The sequence below is a fragment of the Delphinapterus leucas genome, chromosome 10 (assembly GCF_059928025.1).
Source record: "Delphinapterus leucas isolate spDelLeu-1000000601 "Yukka" chromosome 10, BTC_Dleu_Yukka2, whole genome shotgun sequence".
NCBI lineage: Eukaryota > Metazoa > Chordata > Mammalia > Artiodactyla > Monodontidae > Delphinapterus > Delphinapterus leucas.
The window spans coordinates 76,035,654-76,061,959 of NC_143138.1; the positions used below are offsets into that span (position 1 = coordinate 76,035,654).

Below are 26,306 nucleotides of genomic sequence, written 5' to 3' on the forward strand. Positions count from 1 at the left end.
ATGGAAAAGGAGAAAGAAATTACAGAGGACCTCACTCCATTGTACAACTGTGATCCAGAATGTGCCATTTCCACTTCTGTGTAATGCTAGCTAACTACCCACAAAGATCCAGCCCCTTTCCCTTTTTCTTTATTTTTGCTATTGCTGAATGAAGATCCTTTCAATGTAATAACTAGCAATGCCCTAATGTTCCTGACTATATGTGTTTGTTTTTAGGCAGGAGGCTCTCTGATTATTTTTGGTTCTTGGTCTCACTCCACTAAACTACATGAGCCCATAAACCTATTCTAAAGAAATCATTTTTAATTTATTTTTTCTGTATTTGCTACCTTCATCTTAGTTTTGCATCACTTCAGGCATCAACAAAACCACTTTAGTACAGCTCTTTCCCTTTAGCTTTGCCAGATTAGAAAATAAAAAGAACATTTACAGTTACTAGTTGAGCTGGAATATCTAAAGGGGGATTATGTCCCTATTTGTCAGTAAATAAGATAACAGTTCATATAAGAGTAGGCTGAAGCTGAGTGGTCATACCTAATTCTGAAACAAATTTCTCTCTAAGCAGCAGAAAAGAATACACAGGACTCTAATGTTCCTGAAACTTCACAACAACATATGCATGCATAATCAGAAATGTGTAGACTCTAATAAATCTACCTCTCCAATCTTCAGAAAGCAGTTTTTGGAGCCAGACACAGATGTATTTCGTTGGAGTTCTATTGAAACTCTTTACATTATATGGCCATGGTGGTATTCACCCTGGCGTTATTCACATACAATTTTAATTATTTATTTATGGACTCACCCGGTGTTATTTTTCATTCAGATCCATAGCTAGTTACACATTCTGCAACAAAATATTTAAGTGAAATTCTGAGACTCACAAAGTCTTGCAGTGAATGCAAGAAAGATCCATCAATACTCTGTGAGTTAACAGAGGGCACCTAGAAGTTAAACCAGGCTTGGTACTCAAATGCACATCTCAGCATAAAGCTATCACTTCAATACATAAATTCTAACTCCAGTTGCTTTTCAAGACAAATATTCCAGTAACCTGATTTTTCTACTTCTTTGATTGGTTCACAAGTAATAGAGCAGAATCAATAATCCAGAACCCATTCATAGTCTATGAAAATATTTTCCAGTCGGGGTTCTGTGTAACACGATTATGAGAGAGATTACAGTTTCTCTAGTATTAAAAAAAAAGTTCTGAATTTGAGTAAGTCTGGGAGATGCTGAGTTTAGCCATTTTTTCCTTCCCTGTAGAGTTCTCAGAGCCTTTAATATGCTTATGTGCACTGAGATTCCCCCAAGAAGGGCAATATAGTGTACAGCATTTTATTTATTTATTTATTTATTTACTTACTTACTTACTTATTTTGCGGTACGCGGGCCTCTCACTGTTGTGGCCTCTCCCGTTGTGGAACACAGGCTCCGGACGCGCAGGCTCAGCTGCCATGGCTCACGGGCCCAGCCGCTCCGCGGCATGTGGGATCCTCCCGGACTGGGGCACGAACCCGTGTCCCCTGCATCGGCAGGCGGACTCTCAACCACTGCGCCACCAGGGAAGCCCTACAGCATTTTATTTTATTTTATTTATAAAATCATTTATTTTATTTTATTTATTCTTGGCTGCGTTGGGTCTTCGTTTCTGCACACGGGCTTTCTCTAGTTGCGGTAAGCAGGGGCTGCTCTTCGTTGCGGTGCGCGGGCTTCTCATTGTGGTGGCTTCTCTTTGTTGCAGAGCATGGGCTCTAGGCATGAGGGCTTCGGTAGTTGTGGCACATGGGCTTGGTAGTTGTGGCACGCAGTCTCTAAAGTGGAGGCTCAGTAGTTGTGGCACACAGGCTTAGGTGCTCTGCAGCATGTGGGATCTTCCTGGACCAGGGATCGAACCCGTGTCCCCTGCATTGGCAGGCGGATTCTTAACCACTGTGCCACCAGGTAAGTCCCTTCCACACATTTTAAATCGAAAGAACTTTCTTCTCATGGAGCACCTCAAGATACGAGTGTCCCATGAAACACACTTCGGAGAATGCTGGATCATAGGACACAGCTGAGATTTAAATATGCACACCAAAATTAGAGCAATTAAGAGAGGGGAGAATCATCTGAGATCCCTCTTACGTGAGCACATCCGTAGCAGTGAGATTAATACAATAGAGACTTCTGAGTTATTCCTTACCCATTTCCAGATCCTATCAGAGAAATAAAGAAAGGGGGTCAGGGTGAGAGCTCAGCAGTCCTGTAAGATAACCGCCCCCCAACTATTTGATAGTTCCCCTGACTTACCATTTACGCATCAAAATAGTCAGATGTGTGCTAATTCATCAAAAACTTCAAAGTTAGGAATTAAAAATAAAGATCTGAGCTTGATTTGCAGTTAAGGAGAGTCAACTGGAGACAGGTATTCAAACTTCCTGCATAGGAAGGATCACAAATTTAGAGAAAAGACTTCCTTCCATCTAAGCTCTATATAAGAAAAGTAATTGCCTGATATATATTGGGATAAAGAAAGGAATTTTAAAAAATGTTTTGTTTTGTCCCTACAGTTTGGAGGTAAAACAACAGTAGAGATGAACAAGCCATATAGTTCAAGTTTCTCATTTCACAAATGGAAAAACTGAGGCTCAAGGAATTTAAAGGTTTGATCAAGGTCATGCAAGACATTAGCTAATGGCAGATTTGGGATTGCTACTCAGATCTCTTGACTAATGGGTCCACTGAGCTAAACGAAGGGACTGACAAGCCCATTTGATTATCTGTTTCTATTTCCTAACCCTTTATTAAAATAATTAGCCATTATTTATTAAGTTTCTGGTAAATGCCAGGCACTGAGCTAAGCTGTTTAATATGTTCTCTCATTGGGCTTCCCTGGTGGCACAGTGGTTGGGAGTCCGCCTGCCAATGCAGGGGACATGGGTTTGTGCCCCGGTCTGGGAAGATCCCACATGCCGCGGAGCGGCTGGGCCCATGAGCCATGGCCACTGAGCCTGCGCATCCGGAGCCTGTGCTCCGCAATGGGAGAGGCCACAACAGTGAGAGGCCCGCGTACCGCAAAAAAAAAAAAAAAAAAAAAATGTTCTCTCATTTTATCTTCTGACCATGGTAATGTGGTCAGTTTTATCCTTATTTCAGTTATGACACAGAAGTTTCATACTATGTCCATCATCACACAGCTTGCCAGGGGTAGAATGTGTATCAGGAGGCAAGTCAGCCTAACTCCAAAGCCCATGCACTTCACTTGACTTTCTCTTTTTTCCCATCCCTCCCCCCACACCCTGCCACCACCATGCTTCTGCCACTCCTTCTCCTTCCATTTCCATTTAAAAGCAGTTGTGATTAAAATCAAAGGTCAGCTGCCCATAACTTAATTCAAATGTTCTTTCTTCCTTGCTTTCAGACACGTTACTATCTTCCATCATCCACATCAACCAAGAAGGATTTAGGCTGAGATGAGTGTGCATAAAATAATCTGCATCTCCCACAAGTTGGGCACCTTGGAGAGGCCATTCTCTTAGCCCTTAAGGAAACTGAACTTGGTCATATTTCCTTTCTCCCCACATCTACTAAAGATCAACTGATACAGAACTGAAGAACTTGCTAATAATTTATTACTGATTTCCTTAAAATATTTCATCAATAAAGGATGCACACAGTCAAATGACTTTGGAATCTAGGGACAGGATCTGAAAAACACCATTCTCTAAATTTCTCAGACAGGAGAGGGGGAGGAGTGTACAGATAGATCATCTGCATCAGAATCCCCTGAGACTGGGGCCTCGCAATCCCATCCCAGACTAAGTCAGTCAGAATCTCTGGAGTGGAATCCAGGACTCGGCATTTGAATAAGCTCCCCTGGCGATTATCCCCTAGTACAGTGTATTTCTGATTTTAATTTAATTTGCCACTGTGACTTCTTACTGGAGAAAGTGCTGACCGGATAACATGAATGTAACTTGGCAGCTATATTTCTCCTGGAGAATGAACACACTGGCATTCTAATTTATCATCTTCTTATGAGTTAGGTAAGCATGAGTCAGTGGCCTTGACCCTTTTCCACTCTGGGTAAATGTACAAACTTCAGTTTCTAGACTTGCAAACCTAGGTAAATAGTGATGCACCAAGAAACTACACACCTACAAGATTGCTGAAAGGAGTCCTTGTTTAATTTGCTCTTTGAAAATTTAGAAATAAATTTCAAAACTAAAATATTTCTTCTCATCAGTTAATCACTTAAAATGTAAGTAAACTCTAAAAAGTTTAAAAATGACTATAAACAAAATTTCCTAGCTCAAGTCTGCAAGAGGGGAGGAACTCTGTTGGATGCTTTGGACCAAACCTCCTTAATGGACAGAAGATATTTGGTTCAAACAAAATCTACCATACTCAACACTCTGCTTCATGGATTCAAAAGTTAATCAAAATTCATACTACGGGGCTTCCCTGGTGGCGCAGTCCGGGAAGCTTCCACATGCCGCAGGGAGGCTGGGCCCGTGCCATGGCCGCTGAGGCCACAACAGTGAGAGGCCCGCATACCGCAAAAAAAAAAAAAATTCATACTACAGATATTGTCACAACAGAAAATCAGAAGCCTTCCTCACCCATCAACTCTGTACACTACCTACAGGGAATAACAGACAATGTGCTGCTTCTTCCAGTAATTCTTAGGATGTTATCGATTTATTATTTATCTTTCACTAAGCCCACGCACTTAGGAGGAAATAGGGTATAATATATATGCACTTTCAGAAAACTGTTTTAATGAGTCTTTCAGAAGTGCCTGCTTTGCAACAGAGAATTACTTAAGTACTGGAAATCCAATCAACTAATATTTATTTTGCAACTTCTAAGCACATGCCAAAAAATTTTACCCCATGGGTAAAATAAGTCTCTCTGGAAAAATACATTAATTCAACACATATTTCCTGAGCGTTTACTATGGGCCAGGCACTGAGCTGGCACCATTGCTCCCAAAGGAAATAGGGCAGAGTCCCTGCCCTTGAGTTAGGAATAGCCAGATGCAAGATACAGCCAAGTTGACAGATGACTTAGAGCACAGGATATACATAGTAGGATCATAGAAAAAAAGAGCTCCTAATCAAGGCTTGAGGGAATCTGGGAGGCTTCTAGGAGGAGGCAATCTAAAATGATTCCTAAATAGGATTCAGCCAAGAGAAAAAATGAACGGAATCAAGGAAATACTGCTTTACCATAGAAGTCCACCTAAACCAAATGAAAGTTGACAATGGGATGGTATCCACTGGATATACCGTGAGCCAGGGTTAGAATATATGCAGCCTTCATGACAGAAAACAAACCTCTAAAAAGTTTTCTGAAAATCTGAGGCCTCAAATAAGAATAAAAGAAAAGCTTAGCACCACACATGCACATACTCAAACTGAAACATATTACAAATACCAATACCATACATTTTCACCAACTCTGAAAAATCCAATGGACATTTTACAGAGTCTAGAATGTGCTCCCTAATTCCCTCTCTGTGTCCCCACCCCCATTAAACTGCAGCATGAACGTCTGGTTTTGAGGCCCACCTTCTCAGCACTTAAAACTTTCAGAATCTAATTAGAGATAGTCAGAGAGGAAGAGGATAGGCTTGATGGACTGAGATATATTTTCTGTCCCTGGTGTTTATATTATTTTGACAGCAAGGAGGCCTAAAGTAGGAATTGGTTCCAAGCAAACTCCCTGAAAAATATCAACAAGGAAAAATAGCCACTGAGCTGTATAAATCCACTTGCTACAAACTTACACACACATAATAACCAGGAATGAAGTTTAATCCTTACAGGAAAACAATGAAAAATCCAGGTATGCTGATTTGGCCCTCCCCACATCTTAGAGGACTAAAGTTAGCTCTTCAGTATGCGATGCTAGGAAACAAGATGAAAATGGCAAATGGGAGAATGAAATGAGCCTTCTGAGATTCATTTGTTAGCTTGTTCATTCACATATACTGTAGGAGAGCGTGATTTCCATAAAGAAATTATTCAATTTTGAACACTAACTTGTGCTGTTTGGGGAAGAATTGCCTGGTTCTAGCTAATAGCAGACACTTCCCAGAGTCCCAGATTATGTAGCTTTGGGAGAAGAAAGAGTTTGGGTAGGCTGAAGAACAGGAACTTTTACTGCCACCATATTGAAGTGATTTAAGAGGTATCAGTTTGGGTTGCTACAGTCACCCTAGTTATCTGGTCTATGTTCCAAGTGGAACAGCTTCCAATGTGTTCTTTTCAGAATTTAAGGGGGGGAGAAGAAAAGGAAAATCAGATTTCAAACCTGTCCTTTAATGAAAGGCTGTTAAAGTGATTTATCTTAACAAAGTGACCTTCAAATTAGAAGCTGTATGTATTCTTGTAACATTTTGAATTCCACACATCCTATTAAAAATTAGGTTAGAAAAAAAGTTTATACATATAAATACATACATGCTCATATAATTTTATATATATACACATATAACTGCATATATACATATAGATATTATAGATACGCCATGTATTTGTGACATAATAATTTATCAAGATGCTGAAAGGAAAGGCAAAGAAAAAATATAGTCTATTAGTTAGAAATAGATATAACTATATAACGATACAATACTATATACAGACATATGGACACACACAGACACAAACACACTTCAAAATAACAGCGGTTTAAGCAGACACATTTTCATTCTCCCACATAAGTCTGAGACCAGCAGACCAGAAGTGGTCTGGCCACTAGCTCTGCAGACATCTGAAACCAGGGCTACTTCCACATTTGTGTTCTACCACCCCTAGGGTATGGTCCTTACTTTCACGGTCTGAGATGGCACTCCAGCCATCCCATCCACTGTCTAGGCAGCAGGTTAGAGGCGGGGCAGACCTCCAACCTTTAAGGATATGTTTTAGTTGTTGCATGTATCGCTTCTCCTCACTCTCACCGTCCAGAATTTAGTTATACAGCCATACTAAAAAGCAAAGAGGGTTGGAAACATAGTCTTTATTCTAGGCAGTTAGGTAGGCTCACAGAAGCAATATAGCTGGGTAATTTAAGAAGGAAAAGTATCACATGTAGGAAAGTGACCTGAGTATGGAGAGAGTGAGGAGGATCTTGTCCTCTTCCAACTCCCAGCATTGGCAGGTCTCAGATTGGTCGCTGTGCACGTGCCTGGGGTTCAGCACTGCCCTGACGGCTATAGCAAAGGTCCTGGGGAAGTGCTTGGCATGTAAGAAGTAAACTGCTGCAATAGCAAAGCCTGACCTTAAATAATGGTTCAGACTAGGACAATGGGCAGCTTGGCCATCACCAGGGTGTCCTGAAGACCAGAGCCTTTCTCCAAGTTCTGGGGAACTGATAACCTTTCAGTAAGTGGGCAAGAATTGTTCTTCTAGTAGTAATCTACAGGTGGTTACACTTAGTTGTACTCTCTCACTTTGCACCCTTGAGACCACAGGCAAGACTGGTTTTGATCATAAATAGGGAAAGAAGACCCATTTTTTTGTCCTTATGATACTACCTAGCCCAAGGAAAGTATTATTTTGAATTGATATTATAAACAAAGCTCTAACCCAGATGACATGACACTTCTTCCCTGCACATTAATTTATACATGCAACACATATCACTGAAGAAAGGTGTTTGGAGTTTCTACCAGAACAACAGACCTGAAATTAGTGCTGAAAAACATTCACAGCCAGAATCTTACCCCTGTGCCCTAGTTTTCTACATTGGTAACTTTCAATTTTTGCTGCTCTATGAAATTAATGAATAGCTTAGTAATTTTAAAAAAATACACTCGGAGTACATTATAGCTCTGTGTTAATTGGAAATGACTGTCATCTCCAACTGTCTGACACCATGTTTGACTTTCTGTTCCTCCATACTTTGACCTTTCCCTTGAACAAAGCGGAGGGATATCCAAGTACACTTCTTTTAGGAACACACTGCCCTTCCTTTGAGCTGACATGTCTAGAATGAAGAGCTCAGAGCCAGCCAATGTGCAAAAACACTTCTCCCCAGCGCCACGTTCTTAGGTGGGTCAGAAAGTCTATCAAATTCTACTTCACGAATAAAACTAATTCCTATAATATGAGCTGGGGAGCTGCATTAATATTTCAAGACCAAATATTCTCCCTCAAGTAATATAAATTTATAGCTATGACTTTTCCCATTGCTCTATCGACTGTTCATGGTATATGAAAATAATTAGGCTGCTCTGAAAGCCACAGCTGCATTGAGAACTATATTTGAGTAAACACAAAAGAAAAGTACTTTGAGTGTTACTTTTAAAGTTTCCATAAAAGTTAACATTTATAAAAATATTGTTTCCAGTTTATGTTTAGAAGCTATTCCCCTTAGTTACTGAAGGGGGATGTATGAAAGTCTGTGGAAACAAAGTGTACTGGCATCCTGCCACATGGAATACTGCAGAATTCTGTGATAATCCAGATCTGACCAGGCCACAACTCAAAGCATGTCCTGCAAAATACAGTACCTACACACAGTGAAAATGACCTCTGTAACTCTAACCCATGAGAGACTGAATACACAAGGGATGATGGCCAGACTATATATAAAAAGAGAACTCTGGCCCACAATCTGCAGCAACCATTCCAGGAAGCCAAACAACAACCTCTGTAACAGTTGGCCCCAAATGGTCAGCACTTAATCTATAGTGCCTGGTTTCCCCAATTTTTGCTTTTGGCCTCCAACTTAGGACCAACCAGAGAAAGCTAAATAACCTCCCCTAACCAACCACAGAGGATGTCCTGCTTCTATCTAGCCTGGCTCCAGCTTCCCCATGTCAACAACCTGTAGTCAGGGCACACTTCTTTCCTCTCTAAAGCTTCCACTCCCATGATTGCCTCTGAGTCTCTGCCAAGTGCAGGTAACGGTGGCAGACTCCCTTGCATTAGCAAGCTCTGGCTAAATAGCCTTTGCTTGTCCTTATTCGGGTGATCTTCGTTTATTTCTACACCCTGTTCTTCCTGGTGTCTATCTAGCCTGCTGGGCCCTGTGCTAGGAGCTCCCTCTGCTTTCTCCTCTCCATCTTACAGCATCTTCATTCTTCCCTGCTGCCTGGGGCTGTCCTTCCGGAGATGAACTGCTCCTTCTCTATTCTAGGCTGATGCTTCCAACTGCATTTGTTTTCAGTATTTCTCCTCCTCCTTCCTGTACCCTTTGCTGCCATCTATTGTGTCCTTTCCTGTGTCCCACAGATGTCACCAGGACAGCGGGGGAAGAGTCACAGGGCGTCCGCTATGCTAAGCACGGTGGAGCTACTGTGAGGACAGGATATGAAAAGTCAAGACCTTGGCCTTGCCAAGAAAAGGGATCATTACAGATTGAATGACCTGCATTAAATTTTAAGCCCAAACTGGGCAGCCGATCTGGAAGCTAAGAAAAAAAGCAAAAAGCCAGGAGCCAATAGCAACAGACTGAGGGGTCAGAAGTGACCAGTATCAAGAGAGTGGAGTGGACAGAGGTAAGCCAGGAGAAGAGGAATCAGAGGAAAGAGAAAACTCATCAGGAAGAATGCAACTGTTCAGATTAAGCCGAGGACGCCATGTCAACCACTGTTTTCTTTATACTGAGCTCTGGGACCTCAGCAAGCCACATCGTAAAGAAAAAGCATGTGGAGGGTCACCAAGCATTTCTGCCCAAAATATATTTTCCTTTGCAATACAGTCTCTAGTTAAGCATTCAAATCCCACACATAAGGGTAATAAAACACTTCTCACCAACTTCCTCTTCCAAGGCTCAGAACATTCTCTTCTTTCCGTTTAGTCTTCGGTCTCGCCTTTTCTGTTGATTCCTCTACTAATCCTTATGTCTTCTCTTTCTTACAAATAAGTGTTTTCACTCATGTTAAACTCCCAAGTTACCAACTTCTTTTTCTCCTTTCTTTAACCACAAACATTCTTGAAGGAATCTTCTGAACACCCAATCTTCACTGTCTCCTCAGTCAAATACAATGTTGGCTTCTTCCCTCTGCCATTCTAATAGAATCGCTTTCCAACGTCACTAATGACGACCTCGGGCCCAAATCTCATGCTGTCCTGCAGTCCCCACATGCTGCAGGACTCTCTTGGTCCACCTTGACTTTTCGGGCACCACACTCCCTCAGGACCCTCCTTCAGCTCAGCTATTTCTTATTCTTGCAGTGCTGCCCAGTCCCCTTTCCCATCCCCCAGGCTCCTCTGCTTTGGAAACTTGACCTTGTCTCCAAAATCCATGCCAAATTGCCATTTCCTCTGTCTCTCCAGAAACAGACAACACCAAGTCCTCCTCTGTTGTTCTTGGTGTTTGAGCCAGTGTCCTATGCAGCCTCATGGTAAGGTGATCTGCACCCCTGTGTTCTATTCCCCCTTAGCCTGTTAGCTCCTTGCAGGTAAAGACTAAGTCTCATCCAGGTCTCAGAATAGAACTGGACACATAACAGGTATGGGCTCTGGAGTCTGGCTACTTACACAGTAAGTATGACAACCGTATCTACCTCATGGAACAATGCCAGCATGCTGGCTGTTATCATCATTATCATCAAGAGATGAGAGTTAAATTCTACTGAACCTAATAATGTGGAAAAAAAAAAGTGTATTATCCCCCTGTGAATTTTCTACTGTATGATTTCAGAAATTTCATTTTTTTAAAAAAGTGCTTCTAGTTACCTGGAAGACATGAAAGCTCAAGCTTATTTCTGGTATTCTCAGTTTTGTACAAGCATACTGTTTTTTAAATTATTTTATACGGCACTATCCCCACCTCACTTTCTGTACTCATGGAGAAAGAAAGCCTGTAGAACCACGGTATGCCTATTTATCTTAGAAGGAAAAGGGAAGGAATACTAAGGTCATGAGGGGAAAATAGGGGTAAGTGCAAAGAAAATAGTCACAGGTAACTTTGGACAACATTGGTATTGGGAGAAAGGATCAGTAGGAAGATTTTTCTCACAACCCTGCATCCCAGAGCCCTGAACACTTTCCCTGACTTCCAATAACAATAGTGAGAACTTTTGTTATAAAAGTATTTTTATGGCAGCTAACAAGCATTAAATGTTTAATCATTATAACATATGTAGGAGAACAGTACTGTTATTTTATAGATAAGAAACTGGGACTCATAGATGTCCAAGAGCTTGCTGAAAGTCCTGTATCTAGAAAGCAGCAGAAATAGAACTTGAACTCTGATCTTTCAGACTCAGGAACACTTACCCATTTTTAACCATGTCCACTACCTCCCCAAAAGTGTTGTAAGAAAATAATCAGTCATCATCCAAAGAAATTATACAGCTCTTTCTCCATGACAAACATGGGGTTAGAGGCTCCAAGTGAAGCCTAAGCCTAAATCCTCAGTCTCCAACACCAAGGAACTGATGGGATTAAGACCAACAAGGGTTCACATTAAAGGGTCACTCTTGACTCCTCTTCTAATGAAGTTTAAATGGAAGCTCACTCTTTAAAACCTATATTATCAACTTAACTTCAAAGCTTCATTCTCTTTGCTTTACCCAGACCCCATCTTGAAGTTCCAATGGCCCAGCCTATACAATGTGTATGTGAATGAGATAAAACAACCATGATATTGAGCAAGGAGCCCCAGTCTAATTGGTGAGAGGAACACCACCACCACCACCACCACCAGATTGCCAGATGCAAAGAAAGAAAGAACACAACGGAGATACAAAATAAAGGCGTGTTCACAGCTATTGGTATCAGTAAGGCTTCACAGAGAAATTAGCATTAGAGCTAAGAATGTTTAGATCACATTCTTTCATCTTAAAATTGCAAAAGTGTCTAGAAAGATGTACCATAACTACCTACCAACCAACTGCCATAGTAGAAATTTAATTCCAGCCTTCATATTGCAGAGCACCATATTGCACCAAAACTTAACATTCAGAAACAATTCGATGGGGTTTTTTTTTGAACAATTAAAAGAGAGGACATCTTCCAGATTAATGGATAGCAATTGAGTAAATGTGTTCTTTTGCTTAGAAATCCCAGAAATAATTATTGGCATAAAAGGTAACCATCAAGTAAAATGTCGACCATTTTTCAAATTGTGTTTTCTCTCCACTCAGAGTTATTAATAAACTTACCACATTTTGGTTAAAATATTCGTTCACAGGGAATATTAATTTTCCCCAAATGATTAGGGTTATACTATCTTAAAATGAACTTCACCAACAGACATTAATTTGGTTGAGTTTTTGAACATAGGTAATTCCACTGGGCAACGAAAGTTACTTAATACTCTTCCACCTTTCACAAGAGCACAGAAGAGCAACTTCATTTTAAATGTTTAATTAGAAGTAAAACCAAGTTTTATAATGATATACCACACTGCCAGCAAGTAATAAAGATAAACATCTTTGCACATTATCAACACTGAGAAACGCTGTCAAATTTTGCTTTGCTTACAGATTGCAGGAAGAAACTTCTGAAGTATTAAATGGCTTTTCAGATACCACTTTTGCGTTTGGTGGTGGTTTTTCTTTTTTCTTTAACAGCTTGTGGTTGGGGTCATTTGAGGCATTAGAGTTTTGACAGTGACATTTCCTCATAATTGAGAGAAGTTTATGAGATTCAGACATAATCGTGTGTGCCTTTAGCAAACATACTGTTCACATTTTGAGAGAAACTGCTGATGCAGCTTGATGAAACTGTTCCAGGGCTGCCAAATCGCTAACAGATGTGCTTGTCTGCCAAGGGATTTCCCTCGGAATGTTCTAACTGTCTTCTATCTGCTTAGAGAAAGTTCATTTAAAATCTGTTAAAATGTATTAATGCACAGTGTCACATTATACCTGGCTGTGGGCATGCTGGCAAAAGAGATGTTATGGAAAGATTGGCACTGGGGTATCTCACAAAAACTTAGAGATCCATTCAAAGCAGAAGACTCCCCTGCCCCCAGCCTTCCGGAAGGGAGGGCTCATCCACTCTGCATAACTTACATTGCATAATTCCATAGAGTATGAGAGCAGAAAGGGGCGCATCTATTCCTCCACACCCATTTAAGATATGTTTGTTATTGACACTGCAGTCTAGAGAGATTAAGCAACTTGTCCATAGTCACATGGTCAGTTGTCCAGTGACAAACAATGCGGTCACTTGCAAATGCCCATTTGATTAAGAAAACAAAAGGTAGTTCTTACCTGTCAGTCTTGCACAAAGGATGTGAGGCTCTGAGGGGGAGCAGAATACACTATCCCCTTCCACCCCCACCCCTCAAAATACACCACTTGGTATGTAGATTATTTTGAGCTGAAGACAATCAACAGAGTCAGAAAGAGCTGTTTACCTTCCCCTTAACTGCCTAAAAGAATTTAGATAGAGGATCTGTACTAGGAAAAGAGCTAATATCAAAGATAACTTTTTATATTAGAAAGACTTCTCTGCATGGCGTGGCTAACAGTTGTTTACCAAACATCTGCTCTTCTCATCTTCCTGTGATTCATCTTCCTCCCCTTTGAATCCCTAGATCCCTACTCCCTTCTCCTTAGCTCAGAAGGGCATATAAGTCTTAATTGTCTGCCTTTTGGTCTCACGTCTTTGGGGCTCCTGTATGTAGAAAATTTATTTTTCTTCTGTTAATCTGTTTTGTGTCAATTTAATTATTAGACCAACCAAAGAACCTAGAAGCGAAGAAGGGGAATGTTTTCAGCCCATACAGCTCAAAGATAAGATCCTTTTGAGTATGGAGCTAAAACTTTAAATTATTACCAAATCAGTGTTTTTGATCATTTCTATTGTGACTATTATGCAGGAATCTAATTTCAAAAACTACATTAGAGTTACAAACTTAACCATTAAGAGAAGGATTAACATGACTTTCTTTAGTGAATTAAAATTGACTTCTGGGTGTTGATACAAGGGTAAGACAATATCACAATGACTGTACCTGCAAGGAAGTAAAATGCTAAGTTCTTTAGTTAAAAAAAGACAAGGCAAAAAAAAGGAATGCAATGAAACCAGTATATATACTCATTCCTGGATTAATGTGAATGTTCATCTGCCAACTGAAAAGTATAATGAACAGCTACTGTTCCTGCCTATCTAAACTCCCTTCCTGTAGCGTTGGATTTCTCCACCCCAGCACTATTGACATTTTGCATCAGATAATTCCAGGTTGTGGAGTGCTATCCTTTGCATTGTAGATATGTATGCCCTCCACCCATTAGACGCCAGTAACAACACCTCTCCAGTCATGACAGCCAAAAATGTCTCCAGATGTTGCTAAATGTCTCCAGATGGTGGTGGGTGGCAAGGGGACAAATCAATTCCTGGTGAGAACCACTGCTTTAAGGGAAAACCCCTCGTTGCTGCACTGCCCAGCCTGCCATTCACATCATGTGCTTAGTAGTTACTTAGACCTCAGTAATCTGGCCAGGGCCTTCCCAATGTCCACCAATCTGTCCTGCTGAGGGCACAAGTTGCCAGCTCTTCATCTCCAGAACTTGTCCTTTAATCCCATATTCTACCCAGCATCCTCTCAAACCTCATTTCTTCTTTTTCCTAGCTAAGTTATGCAAAGCATACAACTATAACAACCAAAGAAATCTACCTGATAAAAAGCTAAGTAGATGGGCTTCCCTGGTGGCACAGTGGTTAAGAATCCACCTGCCAATGCAGGGGACACAGGTTCGGGCCCTGGTCCGGGAAGATTCCACATGATGCAGAGCAGCTGAGCCCATGCGTCACAACTACTGAGCCTGCGCTCTAGAGCCCGCGAGCCACAACTGCTGAGCCCGCATGCTGCAGCAACTAAAGCCTGCGGGCCCTAGAGCCTGTGCTCTGCAACAAGAGAAGCCACCGCAATGAGAAGCCCACACACCGCAACAGAGAGTAGCCCCCACTCACCACAACTAGAGAAAAGACCGCCCACAGCAACGAAGACCCAATGCAGCCAAAATTAAAAATAAATAAACTTTTTTTAAAAAGCTAAGTAGAGGGCTTCCCCGGTGGCGCAGTGGTTGAGAGTCTGCCTGCCGACGCAGGGAACACGGATTCGTGCCCCGGTCCGGGAAGATCCCACATGCCGCAGAGAGGCTAGGCCCGTAAGCCATGGCCGCTGAGCCTGTGCGTCTGGAGCCTGTGCTCCGCAATGGGAGAGGCCACAACAGTGAGAGTCCCGCGTACCACAAAAAAAAAGAAAAAAAAAAAGCTAAGTAGAAAATAATTGTTTTCATTCATGCTGGTAAAAAAAAAATGTATTTGTTGTATATTAATAGTAGAATAAGGCAGGAACATAGAATCACACACCCCCCATAACAAAGTAACAAAACTAGTAAGGAAATAGCATTTTTAAAGGCTAAAATTTTACCAGCAGCTATAAAACCAGCAAAGTGCTATGAGCTGATGCTAGAAATTTTTAAACTATAAGCTAAGAAAAGAAAATGAACTTCTGGTAAAGTTATCTCCTTAATTCTTCCTACCCCAGCCCTACATACACCTAGAGGCAACACTAAAGAAAGAAAATAGACAGAATTCTAAGAATTCTCAAAAATACCCTAAAATTTGTAAAGGTACAGATGGAGAGAAGGGGAGTGACTAGAAAACCTGGACAAATTCAAGGAATACAGCTTTATTACAGAAGCTCCTACATATCATTTTAAGACCTTATCAGGAGGATTGGGCCAAGCTTTTCTGGAGCTAAGGGACGACTGCGGCTCTGAGGTAGCCCCGGAGATATAAACAAAACAAAACAAAACAAAAAACACCTGGTTCTTGCCTGGCACACAGTTCAATCGAGGAGTAGACATAAGAAGAAACAAATATGGCACAGTGTTTGAAATAACATAATAACATATATGTTTTTACAAGAATAATCTTCTGGCCAAAGTTTTTTCCAGGCAGTAAGGCTGATGAGTAGAAGAGACGAGACATCATGGACTGGAAAAAATACTTGACTTATTATCCAGAACAACAAAGCACATGGAGAAACAATAGGAGAGGAGATTAACAGCGCCACTTAAAGGAGCTCCAGAGACGGGCTCGAGCCGCGACTATCAGCGTGGACACCAGAGACGGGCATGAGACGCTAAAGCTGCTGCTGCAGCCACCAAGAAGCCTGTGTGCGAGCACAGGTTACCATCCACACCCCCCTTCCGGGGAGCCTGTGCAGCCCGCCACTGCCAGGGTCCCGTGATACAGGGACAACTTCCCAGGGAGAACGCACGGCGCGCCTCAGGCTGGTGCTAAGTCACGCCAGCCTCTGCCGCCGCAGGGTCGACCTGCATCCATACCAATCCCTCCGCCCGGCCTGAGTGAGCCAGAGCCCCCGAATCAGCTGCTCCTTTAACCCCGTCCTGTCTGAGCAAAGAACAGACACCCTCTGGCGACCTACACGCAGAGGCGGGGCCCGATCCAAACCTGAACCCCAGGAGCTGTGCGAACAAAGAAGAAAAAGGGAAATCTCTCCCAGCAGCCTCAGAAGGAGTGGATTAAAATCTCCACAATCAACATGATGTGCCCTGCATCTGTGGAATACCTGAATAGACAACGAATCATCCCAAATTGAGGAGAAGGACTTTGGGAGCAAAGATATATATATATATATATATATATTTTTTTTTTTCCCTTTCTCTCTTTTTGTGAGTGTGTATGTGTATGCGCCTGTGTGAGATTTTGTCTCTATAGCTTTGTGTTTACCATTTGTCCTAGGGTTCTGTTGGTCCTTTTTTTTTCATTAAAATTCTTTTTCTTAATTATTCTTTATTTTAATAACTTTATTTTATTTTATCTTACTTTATCTTATTTTATTTTATCTCCTTCCTTCCTTCCTTCCCTTCCTTCCTTCCTTCCTCCCTCCCTCCCTCCCTCCCTCCCTTCCTTCCTTTCTTTCTTTCTTTCTTATTTTCTCCCTTTTATTCTGAGCCATGGGGATGAAAGGCTCATGGTGCTCCAGCCAGGCTTCAGGGCTGTGCCTCTGAGAGGGGACAGCCAAGTTCAGTAGACTGGTCCACAAGAGACCTCCCAGCTCCACGTAATATCAAACGGCGAAAATCTCCCAGACATCTCCATCTCAACACCAAGACCCAGCTCCACTCAACAACCAGCAAGCTACAGTGCTGGACACCCTATGCCAAACAACTAGCAAGACAGGAACACAACCCCATCCATTAGCAGAGAGGCTGCCTAAAATCATAATAAGGTGACAGACACCCCAAAACACACCACCAGACGTGGACCTGCCCACCAGAAAGACAAGATCCAGCCTCATCCACCAGAACACAGGCACTAGTCCCCTCTACCAGGAACCCTACACAACCCACTGAACCACCCTTAGCCACTGAGGACAGAAACCAAAAACAATGAAAACTATGAACCTGCAGCCTACGAAAAGGAGACCCCAAACACAGTAAGTTAAGCAAAATGAGAAGACAGAAAAACACACAGCACATGAAGGAGCAAGGTAAAAACCCACCAGACTTAACAAATGAAGAGGAAACAGGTAGTCTACCTGAAAAAGAATTCAGAATGCTGATAGTAAAGATGATCCAAAATCTTGGAAATAGAAGAGAGAAAATACAAGAAATGTTTAAGGGCTTCCCTGGTGGCGCAGTGGTTGAGAGTCCGCCTGCCGATGCAGGGGACACAGGCTCATGCCCCGATCCAGGAAGATCCCACATGCCAAGGAGCGGCTAGGCCCGTGAGCCATGGCCGCTGAGCCTGCGCGTCTGGAGCCTGTGCTCCGCAACGGGAGAGGCCACAACAGTGAGAGGCCCGTGTACCACAAAAAAAAAAAAAAGAGAAATGTTTAACAAGGACCTAGAGGAACTAAAGAGCAAACAAACAGTGATGAACAACACAATAAATGAAATTAAAAATTCTCTAGAAGGGATCAAGAGCAGAATAACTGAGGCAGAGGAACGGATAAGTGACCTGGAAGATAAAATAGTGGAAATAACTACGGCAGAGCAGAATAAAGAAAAAAGAATGAAAAGAATTGAGGACAGTCTCAGAGACCTCTGGAACAACATGAAATGTACCAACATTCGAATTATAGGGGTCCGAGAAGAAGAAGAGAAAAAGAAAGGGACTGAGAAAATATTTGAAGAGATTATAGTTGAAAACTTCCCTAATATGCGAAAGGAAATAGTAAATCAAGTCCAGGAAGCACAGAGAGTCCCATACAGGATAAATCCAAGGAGAAACACGACAAGACACATATTAATCCCAGTATCGAAACTTAAATACAAAGAAAAAGAAATTAAAAGCAGCAAAGGAAAAACAACAAATAACACACAAGGGAATCCACATAAGGTTAACAGCTAATCTTACAGCAGAAACTCTGCAAGCCAGAAGGGAGTGGCAGGACATATTTAAAGTGATGAAGGAGAAGAACCTACAACCAAGATTATTCTACGCAGCAAGGATCTCATTCAGATTTGATGGAGAAATTAAAACCTTTACAGACAAGCAAAAGCTAAGAGAATTCAGCACCACCAAACCAGCTTTACAACAAATGCTAAAGGAACTTCTCTAGGCAGGAAACACAAGAGAAGGAAAACACCTACAATAACAAACCAAAAACAATTAAGAAAATGGTAATAGGAACATGCATATCAATAATTACCTTAAATCTAAACGGATTCAATGCTCCAACCAAAAGACATAGACTGGCTGAATGGATACAAAAACAAGACCCATATATATGCTGTCTTCAAGAGACCCACTTCAGATCTAGGGACACATACAGACTGAAAGTGAGGGAATGGAAAAAGATATTCCATCCAAATAGAAATCAAAAGAAAGCTGGAATAGCAATTCTCATATCAGACAAAATAGACTTTAAAATAAAGACTATTACAAGAGACAAAGAAGAACACTACATAATGATCAAGGGTCCAGGAAGAAGATATAACAATTGTAAATATTTATGCATCCAACATAGGAGCAGCTCAATACATAAGGCAAATACTAACAGCCATAAAGGGGAAATCGACAGTAACACAATCATAGTAGGGGACTTTAACATCCCACTTTCACCAATGGACAGATCATCCAAAATGAAAACAAATAAGGAAACACAAGCCTTAAATGATACATTAAACAAGATGGACTTAATTGATATTTATAGGACATTCCATCCAAAAACAGCAGAATACAGTTTCTTCTCAAGTGCTCATGGAACATTCTCAAGGATAGATCATATCTTGGGACACAAATGAATCCTCGGTAAATTTAAGAAAATTGAAATCGTATCAAGCATCTTTTCTGACCACAATGCTATGAGACTAGATATCAATTACAGGAAAAAGTCTGTAAAAAAAAAACAAACACATGGAGGCTAAACAATACACTACTTAATAACCAAGAGATCACTGAAGAAATCAAAGAGGAAATCAAAAAATACCTTGAAACAAATGACAATGAGAGCATGATGACGCAAAACCTATGGGATGCAGCAAAAGCAGTTCTAAGAGGGAAGTTCATAGCAATACAATCATACCTTAAGAAACAAAAAACATCTCAAATAAACAACCTAACCTTACACCTAAAGCCATTAGAGAAAGAAGAACAAAATAACACCAAAGTTAGCAGAAGGAAAGAAATCATAAAGATCAGACCAGAAATAAATGAAAAAGAAAGGAAGGAAATGATAGCAAAGATCAATAAAACTACAAGCTGGTTCTTTGAGAAGATAAACAAAACTGATAAACCATTAGCCAGACTCATCAAGAAAAAAAGGGAGAAGACTCAAATCAACAGAATTAGCAATGAAAAAGGAGAAGTAACAACTGACACTGCAGAAATACCAAGGATCATGAGAGATTACTACAAGCAACTCTATGCCAATAAAATGGACAATCTGGAAGAAATGGACAAATTCTTAGAAATGCACAGTGTTCTGAGATTGAACCAGGAAGAAATAGAAAATATGAACAGACCAATCACAAGCAATGAAATTGAAACCTTGATTAAAAATCTTCCAACAAACAAAAGCCCAGGACCAGATGGCTACACAAACGAATCCATCAAACATTTAGAGAAGAGCTAACACTTATCCTTCTCAAATTCTTCCAAAATATAGCAGAGGGAGGAACACTCCCAAACTCATTCTACAAGGCCACCATCACCCTGATACCAAAACCAGACAAAGATGTCACAAAGAAAGAAAACTACAGGCCAATATCACTGATGAACATAGATGCAAAAATCCTCAACAAAATATTAGCAAACAGAATCCAACCGTACATTAAAAGGATCATCCACCATGATCAAGTGGGGTTTATTCCAGGAATGCAAGGATTCTTCAATATATGCAAATCAATCAATGTGATACACCATATTAACAAATTGAAGGAGAAAACCCATATGATCATCTCAATAGATGCAGAGAAAGCTTTCGACAAAATTCAACACACATTTATGATAAAAACCCTCCGGAAAGTAGGCATAGAGGAAACTTTCCTCAACATAATAAAGGCCATATATGACAAACCCACAGCCAACATCGTCCCTAAAGGTGAAAAACTGAAACCATTTCCACTAAGATCAGGAACAAGACAAGGTTGGCCCCTCTCACCACTATTATTCAACATAGTTTTGGAAGTCTTAGCCACAGCAATCAGAGAAGATAAAGAAATAAAAGGAATCCAAATTGTAAAAGAAGAAGTAAAGCTGTCACTGTTTGCAGATGACATGATACTCTACGTAGAGAATCCTAAAGATGCTACCAGAAAGCTACTAGAGCTAATCAATGAATCTGGTAAAGTAGCAGGATACAAAATTAATGCACAGAAATCTCTAGCATTTCTATACACTGATGATGAAAAATCTGAAAGTGAAATTAAGAAGACATTCCCATTTACCATTACAAGAAAAAGAATAAAATATCTAGGAATAAACCTACCTAAGGAGACAAAAGACCTTTATGCAGAAAATTATAAGGCACTGATGAAAGAAATTAAAGATGATAGAAATAGGGCTTCACTTGTGGCGCAGTGGTTGAGGGTCTGCCTGCCAATTCAGGGGACACAGGTTCGTGCCCCGGTCCAGGAAGTTCCCACATGCCATGGAGTGGCTGGGCCCGTGAGCCATGGCCATTGGGTCTGCACGTCCGGAGCCTGTGCTCTGCAGCAGGAGAGGCCACAATAGAGGCCCACGTACCGCAAAAAAAAAAAAAAAAAAAAAGATGATAGAAATAGATGGAGAGATATACCATGTTCTTGGATTGGAAGAATCTATATTGTGAAAATAATTCTACTATCCAAAGCAATCTATAGATTTAATGCAATCCTTATCAAACTACCACTGCATTTTTCACAGAACTAGAAAAGAAATTTTCACAATTTGTACGGAAACACAAAATACCCCAAAAGCCAAAGTAATCTTGAGAAAGAAAAACGGAGCTGGAAGAATCCAGCTCCCTGACTTCAGACTATACTACAAAGCTACAGTAATCAAGACAGTATGGTACTGGCACAAAAACGGAAAGATAGATCAATGGAACAGGATAGAAAGCCCAGAGAGAAACCCACACACCTATGGTCACCCTATCTTTGATAAAGGAGGCAAGAATATACAGTGGAGAAAAGACAGCCTCTTCAATAAGTGGTGCTGGGAAAACTGGACAGCTACATGTAAAAGTATGATATTAGAACACTCCCTAACACCATACACAAAAATAAACTCAAAATGGATTAAAGACCTAAATGTAAGGCCAGACACTATCAAACCCTTACAGGAAAACATAGGCAGAACACTCTATGACATAAATCACAAGATCCTTTTTGACCCGCCTCCTAGAGAAATGGAAATAAAAACAAAAATAAACAAATGGGACCTAATGAAACTTAAAAGCTTTTGCACAGCAAAGGAAACCATAAACAAGACCAAAAGACAACCCTCAGAATGGGAGAAAATATTTGCAAATGAAGCAACTGACAAAGGATTAATCTCCAAAATTTACAAGCAGCTCATGCAGCTCAATATCAAAAAAACAAACAACCCAATCCAGAAATGGGCAGAAGACCTAAATAGACATTTCTCCAAAGAAGATATACAGATTGCCAACAAACACATGAAAGAATGCTCAACATCATTAATCATTAGAGAAATGGAAATCAAAACTACAATACGATATCATCTCACACCAGTCAGAATGGCCATTATCCAAAAATCTACAAACAATAAATGCTGGAGAGGGTGTGTAGAAAAGGGAACTCTCATACACTGTTGGTGGGAATGTAAATTGATACAGCCAATATGGAGAACAGTATGGAGGTTCCTTAAAAAACTAAAAATAGACCTACCATACGACCCAGCAATCCCACTACTGGGCATATACCCTGAGGAAACCATAATTCAAAACGACTCATGTACCAAAATGTTCATTGCAGCACTATTTACAATAGCCAGGACATGGAAGCAACCTAGGTGCCTGTCAACGGATGAATGGATAAAGAAGATGTGGCACATATATACACTGGAATATTACTCAGCCATAAAAAGAAATGAAATTGAGTTATTTGTAGTGAGGTGGGTGGACCTAGAGTCATACAGAGTGAAGTAAGTCAGAAAGAGAAAAACAGGTACCGTATGCCAACACATATATATGGAATCTAAGAAAAAAAATGGTCATGAAGAATCTAGGGGCAAGATGGCAATAAAGACACAGACCTTCTAGAGAATGGACTTGAGGATATGGGGAGGGGGAAGGGTAAGCTGTGACAAAGTGAGAGAGTGGCATGGACACATATACACTACCAAATGTAAAATAGGTAGCTAGTGGGAAGCAGCCGCATAGCACAGGGAGTTCAGCTTGGTGCTTTGTGACCACCTAGAGGGGTGGGATAGGGAGGGTGGGAGGGAGGGAGACGCAAGAGGGAAGACATATGGGAACATATGTATGTGTATAACTGTTTCATTTTGTTATAAAGCAGAAACTAACACACCATTGTAAAGCAATTATACTCCAATAAAGATGTTAAAAAAAAAAAGAAAAAGACCTTATCAGGACTGCCAGTACATACTATAGATTTTCCTTGTATGAAAAGATGCCCCCTCTGGGCAGATCAATTAGAAAATGGCATCCCCTCCTCTGGGCTGAGGCAGCCGTGCACCAGGCACACTCTTTGTGAGCAGAGTGAAGACTGGAGTTTAGTCCCTACTCCATACCCTCAACCAGGTGTCCTTTTGCAGCAACAACCTGCAGGACATTTCATGGCAGCCCTGTCAACAGAGGCAGAAGGAACACCGGAACTTGCTGATTTGCAGTGCAACATGGCCAGTGAGGGAATGTGTTAAAGCCCATATGAGTGGGAACAATGATGGTTGAGGAATAGGTCCAGGGACAGGATACTTAATAGGATCATAGAGCAGGGTTCCGGTCCCCCCCCGCATGAAGTGTGCTCTGCTCCACCACAGCTTTCCTGTCCCACATCTCTACAATGTTTATTGCAGTGGCTTTGAAGTTTTAAAATGCACCAGAATCACCTGGAAAGCTTATGGAAACAAAGATTACTGGGCCTTATCTCCAGAGTTTCTGACTTAATTAGGCTGAGTTGGGGCCAAGAATTCCCTTCATTAATTGATGCTGCTGGTCCCAGGCCCACACTGTGAAAATCAATCTTTAGAAAAATAGGTAGAAAACAGCATTCAGTTCTCAAACAATGGCTCAGAATGGTGAAGACAAACTAGTCCCAAATAATTTGAAAAGGGATCAAGGAAGATCCACTCACATCACTTCAGAAAAAAAAGAAGAAAAGAAAAAACAGAAACGTACCTATCTTAATAGTGAGTGGGACAAAAGCAGAAGGCATGACCACCATGCAGACATACTATGTGATGGAGGGGATGGACAGGTGAGGGTGGAGAGGAATATAACACACAGGACAGATGAAGAACTCAGCTGGAAGAAAATATAACTCAAGGAACAGAAACAAATACCCAATGAGTATTCTTTAATATTAAAGAGCTTAATAAGAATATTCAATAGAAGTTCAAAGTGGAGAATGTACAAGGAAATTCCAGAGCTAAGGACACACTGAAACATATTATGTACCACTGAAGATCTCTTAAGTAAATTAAAAATAGAACTAGAAAAAAGTCAAAGCTAAAAACCAAATTAACAGAATGACAGAGAAATTCAAAATAATTATAATGAATACTTAAGGAAAAGGCAAGGAACTTGTTAAAGCAAACAGAAAGCACATTAAAGTGGAAGACAGATAAAGGAACCCAACAAAAATATTGGTGTCCCCTGAAACAGTGGACCAGAAAAAGAAAACTGAGTTATCACACAGAAACATTTCCCCAGAAGAGAAAGAACTAAATACGCAGATGAAAATGACATATAATACTGAGAAAAAAATGAAACAATCAGTATTAAAATACCCTAATTAACCTATTACACATCGATAAAACTAGAGTTATTCCAGCATCTAAGAAGAAGAAAGCAAGTCAACTCCAATAGGGAAAAAGAATCAGCCTGGCCTCATACTTTCCACAGCAACATCCAATCTCTGAAAATCATGCAGCAAAATCTGTAACCTTCAGAGGCAAAGAGAAGGTGTCCTGAGAATGCCATATCAGCCAAGTTGTTATTCAACTATAAAAGCAGTAGGCAAATATTCTGAAAAGTGAAAAACCTAAGAAAATATAACTCTCATGAGACTTCCTTAGAAAAAAATCTTGATGAAGAAAGTTATCCAACCAAGAGAAAAGTCAAAATAAATAATTCTGGGATGTACAAACCACAGTAACAAGACTAGTAATGAGCAGTGGGTCCAAAGAAAAATAGAACCAGAACTAAACAAATGGGAGAATTACATTTGCAAAACAATGAGGATGCTATAAACCCATCAGAGTAAATATAATGTAAGCAACAAAACTGGAAGGTAGTGACAGAGGAAGTTGGAAGAAAGGAATTACTCTGAGTTACTCCCATTCTTATAAGGTTAATTCTTACTATCTACCTATGTTTCTATCTTCCTGTCTGTATATGTACATTAGGAGATGCTCTTTAACTATTCACAGCGAATATTTCTGGGAGGTAGGATTTAGGATGTGTTTCTTTTTTATAATTTTCTGAATTGCTTACATTTTCAATGATGAGCATAAGTTACTTATAAAAACAGATAATCATCACTCTAAAATGAATACATAAAATATGATGCTACTTTTCTGACTTACTGAGTATAAGTGAATTTTGTCTATGACCATACATCTTGAAGTACCTCTGAATAAAGCATCATTCTGAAAACTCATCCTCATTGTAAAGTACCCTAGAAGGAAATGGTATACAAGAATGAACAGAATGGAGCCAAGGCAATCACCCTGGAAGGTGCTGTGTTTTATTTTCTTAAACAAATCTCTGGCTTCTGCTCCTGTAACTAGCAGTATGTAACGTTACTGAGTGCCTACAATGGTGCTAGGCAATATTAACATACTTTATAAATACTTCATTATTTGATCCACAAAGTAACTATAAGGTGATTCTAGTAATAATGATGATGATGAGCGTAATGGCAGCTCAGATTTATCGAGTGCCTACTATGCGCTTAATGCTGTTCCGAGTGATTTGTATAGAGCAACAATTTTAAGTGGGACGTCCTTATTACCATAGGAGCCATTGGTTAGTAGAAGAGAAAATCATCAAGGTTAGCTTTTAGAAAAGCAGGATTTACATTAGTATATATATTTAAAGAAACTGCACGGGTGAACCTGATCCTGTGTGGAGAGAAAACACAAAGAAAGAAAGCTGGCAGAATTATGGAACTAATTGAATACTGTTGGCCACAAAAGTGAGAGGAATCAAGACTATAGTAGGACTCTGACACTGTAGGTACAAAGACCTTGGTCAACTTCTGGTTGTCCTGGAAACAGGATTCCAATAATTACAATGAGATAAAACCATATGCTAATAAAGAAAACAGTAATTAGAGTTGGGGCCACACAGAGAGACCAATTCCATCTTAGGAGACGATCCAAAAGGAGCTTAAGATGTATTTTTGCCACAAATAATTAAGTCCTGAAGGGGAAGAATTTGGTTTAAGTATGAAAGGGTCAGGTTAAAATGACATGCTCAAGAGTACTGCTATTCTGAGTGTTGCTTCTCCTAGCAGCTCTGACCAAGTAATTGCAGGTAGCAAATTATGGTGGTACATATAGCCCTATTCCACTCATCAGCTTCTCCTCCTTGTAGGGAGCAGCACAGAGTAAGAAACAAGGAGGGGCATGCCTTTGGTGTCCTATGTGATGAGCCAAAGGATTGAGGAGACCTCTGCTCACTCTCCCTCCCCCTACTATTGCCCAGGAGGTCTGGATCTATGCAGGATGGAGAATAAATCAAGA

At 40.5% G+C, this 26,306-nt stretch overlaps 1 protein-coding gene across 8 annotated transcripts in view; it reads right to left on the reverse strand.

Moving 5' to 3' along the window:
- FHIT (fragile histidine triad diadenosine triphosphatase) overlaps positions 1-26,306 on the reverse strand; it is a 1,451,582-nt gene that overhangs the window by 829,338 nt on the left and 595,938 nt on the right. The window contains exons 5-6 of one of the 8 annotated variants that reach the window (XM_089918157.1): positions 2,293-2,420; positions 1,375-2,198 (exon numbers count right to left, since the gene is read on the reverse strand). The exons of the other annotated variants lie outside the window; for them this stretch is intronic. The gene's annotated coding sequence lies outside the window, so the exon portion shown is untranslated. The remainder of the gene's footprint in view (positions 1-1,374; positions 2,199-2,292; positions 2,421-26,306) is intronic. 8 annotated transcript variants of the gene reach the window in all.